Source organism: Argiope bruennichi, chromosome X1, assembly GCF_947563725.1.
Source record: "Argiope bruennichi chromosome X1, qqArgBrue1.1, whole genome shotgun sequence".
Classification (NCBI taxonomy): domain Eukaryota; kingdom Metazoa; phylum Arthropoda; class Arachnida; order Araneae; family Araneidae; genus Argiope; species Argiope bruennichi.
The window spans coordinates 125,347,367-125,363,274 of NC_079162.1; the positions used below are offsets into that span (position 1 = coordinate 125,347,367).

Consider the following 15,908-nt stretch of genomic DNA (forward strand, 5'->3'; position numbering starts at 1 on the left):
CTGGACCAAACTCTAGTCTCGAGAATGCTAAGCGGATGCTTTATCCACCATACTATTTGGGACTCGCAATGGCAGTGCTTGATTAGTATATTAGCTATGCTAAAATTTTGACGGCCATTTTCTCGAAATTGGCTGGCTATTGCGCTTTAATATTTTCATGAATGAATATTCTAAATGCATACTACCATTATATAAAATCTTATCCTGAACTTCATTTTCAACCTCATGCCCTCTCCTTGTAAGTACCTTTCATGTGTTGTTAAAGAAGAATACGCAGATTGATCCGATTAACACTAAAAAAAATACAGCAGGATGAATTTGGGGTGCTAAAGAGATATTGAACATGGTAGAAGCTTCCATAGAAACACTTACAGTGAAGCCTCTTTAGTACATTACACATTCGACCATCATTATCTTTAATATGTTATTTTGGAGCAATGCCTTGAATGACTTATTAGATTGATTTTAATGTACCATACTGAAATGCAATTAAATGAAGTGTGTAATTATATTAGTCGATTGCGTAAAATTTAAAATGATGAGATTTTAACTTGAGGCCATAAGTTTTCAATGATCACAATTTCTTTTGCTGTGTGCTTTTCAAAATGACCCCATCCATTTGAAAATTATTATTTTTTTTTACCAATCTTGCCAAATTTAATTTTTACCAAGGAAAATAAAACTGCTAGTTCTGATATTTAAAATTTTAATGAAATAAAAAAAAAATTCAAGACTTTTATTCGTCAGAGTTTAGATACTATAATTTTATAGCATTTTTCCTTTTTTCTTTTTATAGCTCTTATAGAATTTTCTTCCAGTGAAATATTCCTTTACATATAAGGTTTGACTTGAAGGAGAGAGCAATGGGCAACATAAACCATTGAAGTTAGGAACATGCAATTTAGAAAGTTACTTATTGTGTATTAAAGGCCCTGTAGGAATGGATATTTCAAAATTTTATAAGTTTGGTTAAAAAATAAAAACAGAATTTTAACACTTTATCGCCTTAACATTACAACATCACCGCACAAAAATTATTTTTACATTTTAAAAGTTAAAAAAAATAAAAAATAGCTATTCTATTATTCCAATTTTGTTTGAATGAATGCAGTTTTCCTCTTCAGTTTTAGTAATTTTTGAAAAATTTGTTTTGGACATAATTTATAATAATTTTTATTATAATAAAATTCAAAACAATATCATTGCTTCTTTGATTCATTGAGTCACGTTATTTTACTGCTATTAAAATCGTGATAAAAAGGGGGAGGGAGAAGCTTTCTTTGTTAATTTAAATTAAAATTTTCAAGCAGTTCGTTGAATAATTTTATTCAATTTCATATTGAAAACTTTTATTTTTCAAGGTCTAGATTCTGTCATTCTGTAACGATTATTACTTTTTTTCTTTTTATAACTCTTATAAAAATTTTCTTCCCAAGAAATCTCCCTTTATATATAAAGATTTGTCCAAATTGACAGAGCAATGTGCAGCATAAGCCATTTAAGGAGGATAAAAATTGGGATGTTATTTTTGTAATATTAGAGAGGCCGACTAAACACAGATTTTTCAAAATTTTAATTAAAAAAAAAAAAAAACTAAAAACAATTTTAACATGTTTTCTCTGTAACATCAAAGCATATTATTGCAAAAAAATAAATAAATAAATAACGCTGTCTTAAAGGCTTAAAAAATAGCTTTTCTATGATAAAAATTTTGTTTGAATAAATGCATTTTTAAAGTAATTTTTGAAAAATTAGTTTTGCATACAATTTATAATAATGATTTTTATTATGAGGTTCAAAACAATGTTATTTCTTCTTTCAGTTGTCGCATCATTTTACCTCGGCTAAAGTCATAATAATAATAATAATAAAAGCTTTCCTTGCTTTTATACTTAAAATAAATTTACTACAGTTCATTGAATAAGATTCTTCATTTGATGAGTTTCGTTAAATTTTGAAGCAATGCGATATATTGTCTCGTGCTGACTTCAAAAGATACTTTTAAAAATGCTTCAACTGACATTTTTTATTTTCATTTTGCCTCTAACTACAGAACTGGCTCTTATAACTTTACGAATTTGTTTCTTTATTTATGGAAATTAGAAGTTGTTAAAGCATTTTCATTTCTTTGTAAAATATATAATCACATTTTTCTGCAATTTTTAAAAGCCAATGTAAGAATTCATATATGTACATTATATATATAATGTGTCAGTTAAAAAGCAAGTTTTTATTAAATTTTCGGAATGCGAAAACGTTTGATAAAGATCTTTACTTAACTTCAGAAGTAAGAACTGATGATAAAATTTTTTTTAATAATCTCAACATTTCTGAATGCTGCTATTTTTTTCTATTAAAAAAATGATTTAAGAAATTCATTTAGAAGATGGCATCGCATTGTTGTGAATTTCATGACAATTTTGCCAGTCTTATGATGGTAGCCATCTCGAAATGCTTAGCTTTATAAGGCTGCAATTAAAATTTCTAAATATAGCAAAATAGTACAGATGGAAATTTATACTTTCTATCCAAGCTATGTCGGGGGAAGGGGTGCGGTGGTGGCCTGGGGGTAAGGCCTCGGCTTCGGAACCAGAGGGTTTCAGGTTCGAGACCCGATTCCAACGAAAAACCGTCGTGTAAGCGGGTCTGGTGCACGTTAAACGATCGGACGAAATGTCCTCCCGCTGGTGTGGTGTGGAGAGGGGGGGGGGTGCCAGCTCAGGTGTCATCCGCGTCATATGACCGCGGTTCAAAATTACGAGGTCCGTCCCAAAATTGTCCTAGTGTTGCTTTAAAATGGGACGTTAATATAACTAAACTAAACCCCGTTATGTCGAACCTTATTTGCTGTTACATATGTAAAAATCAAATACAAACTGTTTGGTTGTTACGACAAGCAGCAAGCAAACAATTTAGTATAATTACTTTTAGCTTGAGTGGCATCTCCTTTTTATTGTTGTTATTCTATAAAACTACTTATATATTTGTAACGTACTTATTGTGAAGAAAATAAATATATGTTATACTAACATTATCTCAATTTATGGTGCCGAGAACTCTATATGGATCAGGACCTTGAATTTATACTTCCTGCCTTTTACGAAATATCGGCAAATTTACTTTCTTACTGAATTTTTTGTGTTTATACTTCGGATTAACTGCAATGGCGGCGCCTGATGAAGCTATGGACAAAATGGCGTTACTGAAACGGAAAACTATTCGAGGTAATATTACTCGTTTTTCTGCTGAAATAAGTAATATAAAAGATGAATTTTCAAGTGAAGACGTTGAATATATTTGTAATCGCCTAACGACTGCCTTGAATGCAATTAAAATAACGGATGACGAAATAACATAATTTATTTTCTGATGAAGAATACGAAAACGATGTTTTACTGTGTGAAAGCTATACGGATAATGCTGAATTCACAATTTTTAAAGCTCAAAAAATAATTCAAAATAAATTAGCGACAACTGCGAATAACGTTACTGATTCGGCTATTATTAATAATAATAATTTGGCGATGAATTTGAACCCTTGTATTACAACACCTGTTACTCAATCGTATACAGTTAAATTGCCTACAATTAAGCTAGAACCCTTTAAAAGCGATGTAGAACAGTGGCAAAGTTTTTGGGAACAGTTTCAGTCTTCCGTAGATGCTAATCCAAATGTTGCCGTTATTGATAAGCATGTTTTTTAAGGTTATTTGCAAGATGAACCGTAACGATTGATCGATGGCATAAGTATTATTACTGATACATATGAAGTTACCAAAGAACTCCTTATGGACAAATATGGCGACAAAAATAGAATTATTCAAGCTCATTTGGACTTTTTAGAAAATTTGAAGCCAATCCGAAATCCATCGCCAACATCACTGATTGAAGTTTTTATTGAATGTTATAGGAAATTACAAGCTCTACGTGCTTTGGGAGAGGATATTAACGCTTATGGTCGAATTTTAACTTCTAAAATCTTACGGGCATTTCCTGATGACATTTGTCGCCGTTGGATTATTTTTGCGAAACGTCTGAAAAGTTCGGAAGGTGGCATTACAAAATTAATACAGTTTCTCTCGGAAGAGGTAGTAGGCGCACTTGCAGTTCAGAAAATTAGAGGTGAACAGTCTATTCACTATGATTTTAAACCTTCCACTGCTAACTTGTGTGTTAATTCCAAGAACAAACACTACGCCACTTAAGAAACGTTCTCCAATTTGTGCTTTCTGTGATACTAATGGACACTGGCCGCAAGACTGTAACATTGTAACTGATATGGTTGTATTACTTTTCCGTACTGATCATAAAACTGTCAATCAATGGTCTTGTTTACAAGGCGGCTGTGTTACTGATAAGGATCAGTTCTAGAAGAGATTACAACATTTTAAACGTTATCTAAAAGTGTCAGATTTGGCGAAAGTTAACATGATATTTAACGCATTATAGAATACTTAATGATACGTTCATTAATACAATTTCATGCGTTTTAATACTATCTGAATAATTTTCACTGTTTTTTTTTTTTTTTTTTTTTTTTTTTTTACGAAAGATGAATTGCTTTTTAATGAATTAATTCAAAAATGTATGATAAAAATCAATGACGAATGATATTTCTTCTCATATAAATACTGTATCCAGTTCGAAACAATCATTTCTTCTACATTTCAGATATAAATGCATTACTTTACATAAATAAAACGTTTTGCAATAAACGAAAGAGTTTGGGTTTTATTAGTTTTTGCTTTATTTCTTCTTGATTCGTTTGTTTAATTCAATAAGTTCGAACACTGAAATATATGTTATTTAAATACAGGCACTTAAAAAAATGTTGTTTCTTAAGTTTGAAGTACAATTAAATGAGGTTAATGGTATTCAAATGATTTTAAGAAGGAAATAGTTATAAAAGCAATTCTTGAAATGCTGTAAATAGTAAGAAAAGCTTTTATCCACAGATGTTAAGTTTCCATGTTACATCAGTTAAAAAAAAATCAGTCTCCAGAGTAGAAGCATCATTACAAAAATAAACTTTTATATTTATCATCGTAGATTTAATTTCAATGTTGTTGCATTTTTAAAAAAAATCTGTACTTTGATAAAGTTAAATTATTTGTTCACTATATAACTTTTCATTTTGCATATGAAATATTGCAAGTACACAGTGCATAAAATAAGCAGCATACTAAAACAGAAGTATATTAATATTCTGCTAACTCATCATTTGTATCTGCGCAAATTTATAGATATTAGCTGAATTCAAATTTAATTTTCTTCTAGATGCACTGTTTATTAAACATAACTCAAATCTACTGCTGAGAAATAAAACATACTTTAAATATGATTTTTACATTACTATATGAAGTGTATATTCTTCAGAAACTTTAATTTATTTAAAGATCTTTCTTATATGTAAAATAAAGTCATTTACTATCGTGATGAAAGAAGTTCTGGTAATAAACTCCTCAACATCATACTTTTATACCCATCTATACTTTTATCGTAAATTTTTACAGATTAACTATGCTTTTTTTTCCCCATATTTCAAACAATGTAATTATTTTCAATTTCAAAAGAATTCGGGACAGTTTAAAACCTTCTAAGGGCCCTCAGGTAATGCAAATCTCGAAGCTCCTTTTTTCCTCCAAATTTTTTTTATCGATTTTGATTTAATTTTTACTCAGCAGTTTTAAATAGCAAATTTTTAAAAGCTGCAGTCGCAAGTCCCTCTTTAAGAGGTCCATTTCAATATTCCACATATATTTAAAGTGCACAGTTAAAATGTAAAACTAATTTTAAGCAAAATATTAAAAAACAAAAGACAACTTTATTATATACATTCTAAATAATATTGCAAAAGGAGGGAACATTTTTTTTAAACTGAAAAGCCCCAAATTTTTTAGAATTATAAAATAGCATAATGAATAATTTGTGAATTGTAATTATTAATATTACTAGAATAAAGTTTCGAAGTTAATTTAAGGAATACTTGATTTTGACTTGAATAAATTTGATTGCTTTGGCTCTCATTAAATGAAGTATAAAATTAAACTTTTTAAAACTGCTAAAAATTTTCAATAGCTGAGGGGTTTCTTGGCAATTGCCAACTTTACCTACTTAATAATCCTGCCCTTCTCCCCCCCTTGATTAGAATTATTTAAATGATCTCTTTGGACTGTTGACATTACAGCTGCCATATTGTAGATTCAAATCTCTTGAGGAGTTAATTATATTTATTAGAAATGGCTTTAAGGGCACGCTTGAATGTGCCCATTGATTCGGTCCTTCTTAAATGATTTTTTCCCCTGTGAAAACAATATGCATGTTGCAGACATTTTGCTATGGAAAAAGTCTGGTTTTCTCACAATGAGCCCATAGTTTGCAGAAGTCCAGTCGAGATCAATATAACATTTCAAGAGCAATATGAATTTAGAACATTAGTTTCTTTATTAAAGAAATGATGTCAGATTTCTGTTATTGCATTGCAGGGGAAATTCTTGATGTAATATTAAAGAAGTTTTTAAAGAGATGCTTTATTTCCTCATAATTATGAATGAACATTCACTTTTATTTCTATAATTTACTTTTAACCATAATACATGAAACCCTGATTAAATCTTCAGTATATTTTCGTTATAGAAATTTGTAATCGTGTTATTAAAATGAAATGAATCATTTTCTATTAACATTGTTAAATAAAAGAAAAGGAATTATATTTTGTAACATCTGCATTTTTTTTTCTCAAAATAGGTTAAAAAATTTGATGATTTTGTATTAAATTTGAAGGAATATTTAACAGAACGTTAATTCTATAATCCACAAAAAAATAAATAAATAAAATAATAATTTAAATTATTTCTTAGATCGCATTTATATTTTAAAATTACTGTCAGAGTAGCCTCTCACAAGGAATGTTCAAAATACTTAAAGTATAAAAATATTCCTACCATTGTTTAGCATTGATTTATTAAGAAATTCATATATGACTAATATTAAATATCAATTACGTAAAGAAATGCTTCCCATTTTCTCCTAATGCAAACAACAATAAAAAATACAATTTGAAGATAAGGAATACAGAATGAAGTAAAACAAAATAAACCCAGTTTGTTGCACATGTAGTAGCAATTATATATCAAGATTATTTAGTATTTAATGTTGATAGTTCATGAAACATATATTATATCAGTGAATTTTAATTTTTCATAATATATACTTGAGAAATAGCCTTACTTTGTTTTTATCTTCAGTGTGCTTTGCACTTGTCCAATTTTCTATTTTTCTGTCGATATTTTATGCACATAATATTTTTTTTTTCAATTATATCACAGGTAAAAGCAGCAATATTTTAAAACGGAGGCATTCAAAAAATGTCCAACATTGCTTCATTCTGAAGTTAAATCTCATTCGTAAATACAAAAAAACATGAAAAAAATTATTACAAGCATACCTAATGTTGAAACTTACTCATCGTGGAAAAATATACCTAATCTTCTTATTGTGGTCACAACAATAAGAGGGGAAAAAGAAAAAAGAAATATTCTTAACAACAAGACAAAAGACAAGATGAAATATTCATGCAATCGGTTTAGAGTTTCTTTTCAACAATGAAATATATTGTTGCAAAATATGTTTAAAATATTTAAAAAAATTATTAAATATAGAAAGAAAAATTATACGGGAAAAAAAATCTGGTATCATTAAAAATATACTTTTTTGAAAATCGCTCCGAAAATCACTTTTCTACCCTCCAAAGTATTTATTTGCCAAATTTGATAGGCATAAGTCAAACGGTCTGGTTTGTACAGACCTAGCACATACACACAGAAACAGACATAAGTTTTTCCCTTTTGTTTAAGCATCAAAATTTAGTGAAAATACAAATACATTTTCCGTCAAATACTCTTGCTAACAGATAACATGTTTTTAGCAAACCTAGGCTAATCACTCCCTACCCACCTTTTTTTCAAAGAGCTACGCATGATTTATTGTACGTTTACGATCCGTATGGATCTGTCCCACTACCCTCTTAGACGGTGGGAGTCAATCTAGCTTCATTCATCCTAGTTTGATCGACTTCCTGCAACTGGAAATAATTCACTCAAAATCTGAACCTTCAGGCATTCGAGTCCACTTCGAAAAATACTGAGACAAGACGAAGAGTCAAATTTATCTTGTCAAGTTTTTGGAACAACTCAACAATAAATAAACAAGCATTTGAAAGTTCAAATACGTAGGCATTTCATCCATCTACTCCCCAACCTGTCTCTTCTTTTGCTCATAGTCAAAAGTTGCAACTTGCTGATCCATCAGACAGTTTAAACGACTTTCCTATAGAAATTCTGGTAGGTGCTGAATTTTTATTGGACTATAGTGCATACTGAATCTCCTATTAGACTTTCTGCAACTTGTGTGTTAATACCTACGGTATTTGGATGGATTCTTTCCGGCAACCTTTCTTTCACTAATATAGCATATTCTTCTGTTTCATCAGTTCATAACATTAGCGCAGAAACTTTGGTAGGCTGTTTGGACGATCACGTGAGACAATTTTGGGACTTTTAAACAATTGGCATTAAAACTACGCTAGATAATGGGATGACTATTCGTAATTCTAAAATTTTAAATGATTTTCACAATTCATTTTGCAAAGTTGATGACCGTCGTGTTGTAAAGTTACCATGGAAACCAGAGGTGATTCTTTCATCTAATAATTACGAAATAGCGCTCAAACGATTTCAAATATTCCGTAACAAATTCTTTACTCATTCAGACTTAACAAGCTCACTGCCACGACTCACGCCTGAAATCCGGGCCGTCTATCTAATTAGATGACCCCGTCTATCTAATTAGATCTTTGCTATCTCTTAACTAAAGTAGAGAAGGTGTCATCTACTAACATAGATAGTTTGGTACAATTACATATTATCTGCAACGCGCAGGCACGTTTGCGGCAGTCAATGTGTTAAGAGATATTTATACAGAGCAGATGCAAAATTATATCGATAACCAACATGTTGAACTTGTCGATAATAATCCTTGCAACAAATCAAAACTATTTTACCTGTCTCATCATATAGTGAAAAAACGAATAACGAAAAGAAATGGCGAATTGTATTTGACGCTTCTTCTCATACACCAGGACATCCTTCTTTAAATGATGCTCTTGAGCAGGGTCCTAATTTGCTTCCAGAAATATTTGCAACATTATTACTATTTCGACTTCACAAATTCGCAATCACGAGCGACGGACGTCAAGCATTTTTGCAACTTATTTTGACTGAAGAGGATAGAAATTATATTAGGTTCCTGTGGTTTAAGACAGAAAAGGATGCAAACGAAAAAATACACTTGAGAAATGAAATATTTACTTATCGTTTCCCCCGTTTACTTTTTGGATTTACCCTTTCTGCTTTCTGCTACTCTTCGTAAATTAGCTAATATGCACTCTGATACCTATCCTACTGCAGCTAAGCACCTGGGGAATAATATTTTCATGAACGACTTTATTATGGGAATAGATACTTCTGAGCAAGCACAACTCTTTACCAAGAAATGCAAGATTTAATGGCACAGATAAGTTTACCTTTGGCTAAATGGAGTAAAAATTCCAAGAACCTACAAGTTATTTGGAAACTAAAGGATATCACCTTTAAAAACAATACGCAAATATTAGGAATTAGCTGGAATACCAAGGAAGACGCCTTTCATACAGACATAAACGAAAGTGTTTATCAGTTTGCTGTTACTGCAACAAAACTTTTACTTCTTAAAATTGTATCAAAGTTGTATGATCCTTTAGGCCTCTATAGACCTCCTCCTTAGGTCAGCAATAGTATTTGGAAAAATTCTTGTTCAAACCACGTGACTCATGAGAGTTTAATGGGATGAAATTCTTCCTTCAATCATTGTCGCAAGCTTTAATAGATGGGTATCTGAAATATCAGCTCTAAACAAGGTACGTATTCTTCGCTGGATTGGAATTTCTGCTAAATTTCATATGAGTCCATGTCTTTTGCGATGCTTCGGAAAAGGCCTGTGGTGCCGCATTATACATTTGTTCACTGAGCTTAACGGAGCAAAGGTTCGACTAGTTTGCTTTCGCAACAGACTTTCTCCACTTAAAAGGGTGACACTTCCACGGCTGGAACCTTTGACAGCCTTACTAAGAGCTCGTTTACTTCACTATTTTTGCAAAAAAACTGGTTTAGATAATAAAACATCTACACTTTGAAGTGATTCAACTGTCGCATTAAGTTAGATAAGAAATGATCCTAATCGATGGAAAACATTCATATGCAACCGTATCACAGAAATTCTTCAATAAACTTTTCAATCGCAGTGGTGGCATTGCTCAGGTACACAGAACCCAGCAGATCATCTTTCCCGTGGAGTGTTACCAGCAGAATTACCATATCTAGAAATTTGGTGGAACGGTCCAAGTTGGTTAGCTCAAATTCCAGACGCATGGCTAGTCCAACACATTTTGACAAACGACGAACAATTATTAATGGATATAGAAGCTCGTCAAGTAAATACCCAAACATTGTGTACATCAACTAAACTATCCAAACTTGAATCGATATATCCCGCTTCAGTTCATACATAAAACTCTTCAGAATAACAGCTTGGATTTATAGCTTTCTGCACAACTGTAAATCTCGACAACATTTTGCTTCAGAATTAACAACTGATGAGCTGAATGAGGCAAGAAACTATTGGATTTCAGTTGTACGAAAACAGTGTTTTTCTCTAGAAATCAACGCACTAGAGCATAATTGTTCCTTACCTAAATCCTCAAAAATTTCTAGTTTTCTCAGATTTCTAAAAGATAATATTTTACGACTTGATAGGCTACAATTCGCAATATCACTTGAACAAAGACATACGATACTACTTGAAGGATCTCATTATTGTGTGCACTTATTAATTAGACACACACACATTCGTCTACATTACTTGGGTGTTCGTGTAGTTCTTTCAGAATTACGCTCCGAGTTTTGGATACTCCGAGGTCGTCAAGCCATCAAGCGAGTGATTGAAACTTGCCGTGCAAACTGTCCCATGCTTTAAGTTCTAATGAAATAGAAACCCCTCTTCCACCTGATAGACTTACTCCTTTATATCTTTCGATACTACTGGGATAGACTTTGCAGGTCCAGTTTATATTAGGACTTTTAAACCTTCAAATATAGCTTACATCACGCTATTTACATGTTCTACGACTAGAGCCTTGCAAATCGAACTTGTTTCTGACCTTTCTGTAGACAAATTTCTTCTCGCCTTACATAGATTTGTCAGTAGAAGAGGACTTCCACATATTATGTACAGTGACAACGCCACCACCTTCCATGCCACAAACAAGGAACTCATTTTCCTTTGGAATACATTGACTTCAGTGAAAGTGCAGCAATTCTATGCTCACAATGGTATAAAGTGGAAATTTATTGCACCACGAGCAGCGTCGTGGGGAGGATGGGGAGCGACTAATAAGTCTAACCAAACGATGCCTTCGAAAATCACTTGGTCGCATATTACTAGATGAGGAAGACTTAACAACGGTATTAGTGGGAACAGAAGCCTCACTCAACAGTAGACCTGCGATTTATAAGCGTGGTGAGAATGAAATAGAGGAAGCTTTGACTCCAGCTCATTTCCTAACTGGTCGAAAGTTGACCACTGACCCATCTGGACTCGAACTTAAAAATAACAAGCTCACAAATATTTACAGGCAACAGCAAGACTTACTGGATACATTTTGGAAAAGATGGTCCAAAGAATATCTTTTGGAGTTATGTACATATCATCAAGTACGAAATGTAAAGCAATGACCACGAGTACGAGTGGAGACTTGGTTCTTTTACAAGAAGATCTACAACCATGACATATGTGGGAAAAAGGTCTCGTAATGAAATTAATCGATGGTCGTGCCGGAAGAATTCGTACCTGCATTCTTCGTGTCCAAGGAAAGGAGTTTACTCCTCCAATTCAACTGTCCATACCTCTGGAGGTTGACCAGCGTGGAGAGGATGTTGCAGCAAGCATGCAAACCATTTAGTTAAATACTTTTAGTTCGAGTGGCATCACCTTTTTATTGTTGTTATTTTATAAAACTGCTTATATACTTGTAACATACTTATTGTGAAGAAGAAAAATATTTTATACTAACGTCTCCCAATATATCATGCTATGAATGTACATTAATGTTGACATTTTCAGAAATGATGTATCCATCTAAATTAACTGGTTATTTGCTAATTTTAAAAAATTCTGAAGAAAAAAAATCACATATTTTTATGGTTAATCTTATAAAAGTTGATTTAATTTTTTGATCAGTTTATAGTTTTATATTTAGTTTTGATAGTTTTTCATATTTATAATTTTTTTTTATTTCTGTCAAAAAAACCAAAATGTCATAATTTATCTTACATTTGAAGATGCTATGCATATACAGAAATAAATATTAAAATTTAAAGAATACACATTTAAAATTGATTAAAAAAATTTCAATAAAAACTGAATTATCATAAAACATAAAATATCATATGCTTAGAAAATATGCAGGTTAACATATATGTACATGTACAAAGGTCCTTAATTTTTTTGGTTAAGGTGCTTTAAAAGTACTTAATTTTTGTTTCAGTTTCTCACTACGCAGCCTGGATTCATTAATTATTTATTTTGTAAGCTTATCTTCTTATATAAATTTGACATATTATCCTTTTGAATACAAAATTGCTGAGTAAAATTTTCTTCATTAAAAGAAAGTTATGCGAGACATTTTAGGGAACTGCTTTTCTTTACTATTTGCACAATTTTTAAAAATTTGTGTTTAAAGTCTTTATTTGTAAAGGTAGCACCTTTATAAGATAAAAAATTAACAATAAAATTATATCCTTATAATTCAGCATGCAAATATGAGGAAAATTTTTATATAATTTATACTTTCTCACATACCTAGTGTAGAGCAAGTATTGTAATCGTCAAAAAAATTCAAACTCGAGATTTTGATAAATCTCCACGTTTCAGACCTTCCTGAATTTGAAAAACGCTTTTTTGGAAAAGGTCAGCGTATTTGAGACAAAGATCATTAAAAAATACTTTCAATTATATGAATGAAATTTGGTATCTGATCTTTACACCAAATTTATAGATTTCTATCAAATTTTGAGCAAAATCTGTTTAGAGAAGTCTGTTTGTTTGATTGCTTGAATATATCAACCGAACAGGGAATCCTAGAGATTCCAAGTTCGGGGATATTTTGTGATTGTTTGAATATAAGTTAACACTGTAACGACAAAACAAAGAGAGCTAGATAAATAAAATTGGGTACACAGATTTAACATCTGTATTGTAGACATGTATCAAATTTTCAGCCAACGAGTTAAAATGTCTGTCAGTCTGTACTTTCAGAAGCATGTAAATGTGATAACTCAAAAATGCAGTGGCGTAAAACATATCAAATTTGATATGTGATTTTGTGATTGCAAATGTAATTCTGCGTCAAATTTTGATTTCAATCAGTTGAGAAAAAAACACGTCCAGAACACATTTCCCTTTATTAGAGAGTGTGGAAAAAATTTTGGGGTTACAACTATGGCTGATTAAAAAAAGGAAATGAAAAAAAAAAAAAAAAAAATCTCAGCAACAATTAAAGGCAATGCAATTATGAATCGTATAGCTTTTTTTTTTTCAAAAAATAATTTTTAAAATTGATGATGAAATATGAGAAAAATTGAAAAAATATATTTTTTGAAGCAGAATCGTGGGCGAAGACAGGAAAGACACTTTGTATTTTTAACTTCGTGTTATCTCATCCCGGGAGGCATGATTTATGTACAAGTGGCGCGGACAAGGCTCGTCCGTTCAGAGCGCGATACAAGAGCAGATTAGCGTAAAAAAGAGGGATAATATTTTCCCCAGTCCTTATATACTATGAGATTTTGATAAAGATTTCCTATACGTGTCGAATTTAGGTAAGGGAATTATAAGGATCTTTTAGAAGAATTTGTTTAAATATATCGGAATATAAATAGTGCTGGAATAGTGCTTTAAAAATCAATTTAGAAACCTTAACTGAATTTCTTTACCACAAAGCATTCATTTTTCCAGTGAAAGAAATCTGCAACTTTATTACAGTTTAAATTTTTTTAAAATGTTAATAATATAAATGTGAATTGCTACATAATGTAATGTTAAAAATAAACTCTTCCCCCCTCTGCTTTTTTAATAGACTGAATCTTTAAATATTCATAGCATTTAAACTATCAAAAAGCATTTCAACTAATTAAAGTATCAGACACTTTGCTCTTATTCGATATTTTTATTAAGTAATTCATTTTTTATTAAATTAAGTAAACAGACTATAAAACATCAATATCTAAAAGTAAAAAAAAAAAAAAAAAAAAAGAGCAAGGAGATTTGACAGAATTTGAAGAACAGAATTTTAAAATATGTGATGAACTTTTATTATCTATAATGGGTGTCAAGATTCCAGGGTTTATTTTACTATAATTATGTTGCATTTTAAATTATTATTAATATAAAATTATGCAATTGGAAAAAAAAAAAAAAAACTACATAAATCAATGCATCGTTCCAAACACCAAGGAGTAAAATAAGTACGATTAATTGAGCAATAAAATGATGGAATTTGCAAAACAGTTCTTCAGATATTAAAATTACTATAGAATTATTACACAAGAAAGTTCATTAATGTCAAGAATGAAAAAATTAGATTCTGGAATATTTGATCTAGAAATATACCAGGCCTGTAAAAATCATAAATTTCCCAATTGGGGGAAAAAAAAAACTTTTGATTTGTATTTGTATAAAAATAATACTTCACTTTTACTAAAATATTTATGACCAACCTTTTTTCTTTGAAAAACGCTTTGTTTATTCATAATGAACTAATACCAATTTAACACTAGAAAAATTTGACGTTTTTAGACGTAACAATCGATATTACAAAATTAAACAAATGATGTACTGCAATAGTTCCTATTAATTGTTAGAATTTTGCATGCATCCAATTGAAATGGTTGGTAAAAATCAATTGATCTCTTCTCCAAGTGCGAAATAAATTATTTGATGTTTTTGATTCAACTGGAGGAAAGATTTTACTACAAACATGAATAATGATATAAAATAAAATAAAAAAAAACTGTTAGTGATCTTCCAAAGACATATGTAACCTACAAGTTAGAGAATATATAATAATAGCAATGTATTTTTAGACAATAACATTTATTCAATATAAAAATCTGTAAATGACATGTGTGCATTTTTTTTTCTAAAAATATCATTTTCTATAATTTTTCAGACTTCTAAATAAAATTACTCAGTATATATCATAAAATAGTTAAACATAACCCGTATATTTATTCTACAGTAATTTTTAAATCATAGCCAATTACTCGAGCACTATGCACTTTATTGGTCTTATTTATTCTTGCATTTCAAACTATAACATAAATGTTAAAGAATACTTATAAATCGCAAATGTCTTAATTCAGTATCAAGCACAGATATGAAATATATAAATTAAATACACCACTGATCTTATGAAATGATTAAATAAATACTGCAAATCATTAAAATTAGTTCTTAAATTTTGAATTTGCAACTTATTTCAATCATGCCAAGCTCATTTCAATATCCCAGATAAAGAAGTCTCCATTTTTCATACCAATATTCAATTGTTCTTCGAAAAAGATTAATCCTACTGTTTATCGGATCACTTAGCTGGAAATCCGATTTCATCTGCATAACTTCTTAGTAGTATTTGGCTGATGCCGCAGGTCCCATGCCATCACCAAAATAATCTTCGAAATCATGCCTTCAAAATAATCTCTGAAGTCTTTAGCAGGAAGAAATAAAGTTTCAGCAGTCATAGGACTGTGTTTATG

At 30.6% G+C, this 15,908-nt stretch overlaps 1 protein-coding gene across 1 annotated transcript in view; it reads left to right on the forward strand.

Annotated features, from left to right (window-relative positions):
- The window catches only part of LOC129958556 (heterogeneous nuclear ribonucleoprotein U-like protein 1), a 59,267-nt gene that overhangs the window by 4,021 nt on the left and 39,338 nt on the right, over window positions 1-15,908 (forward strand). The window lies entirely within an intron of this gene.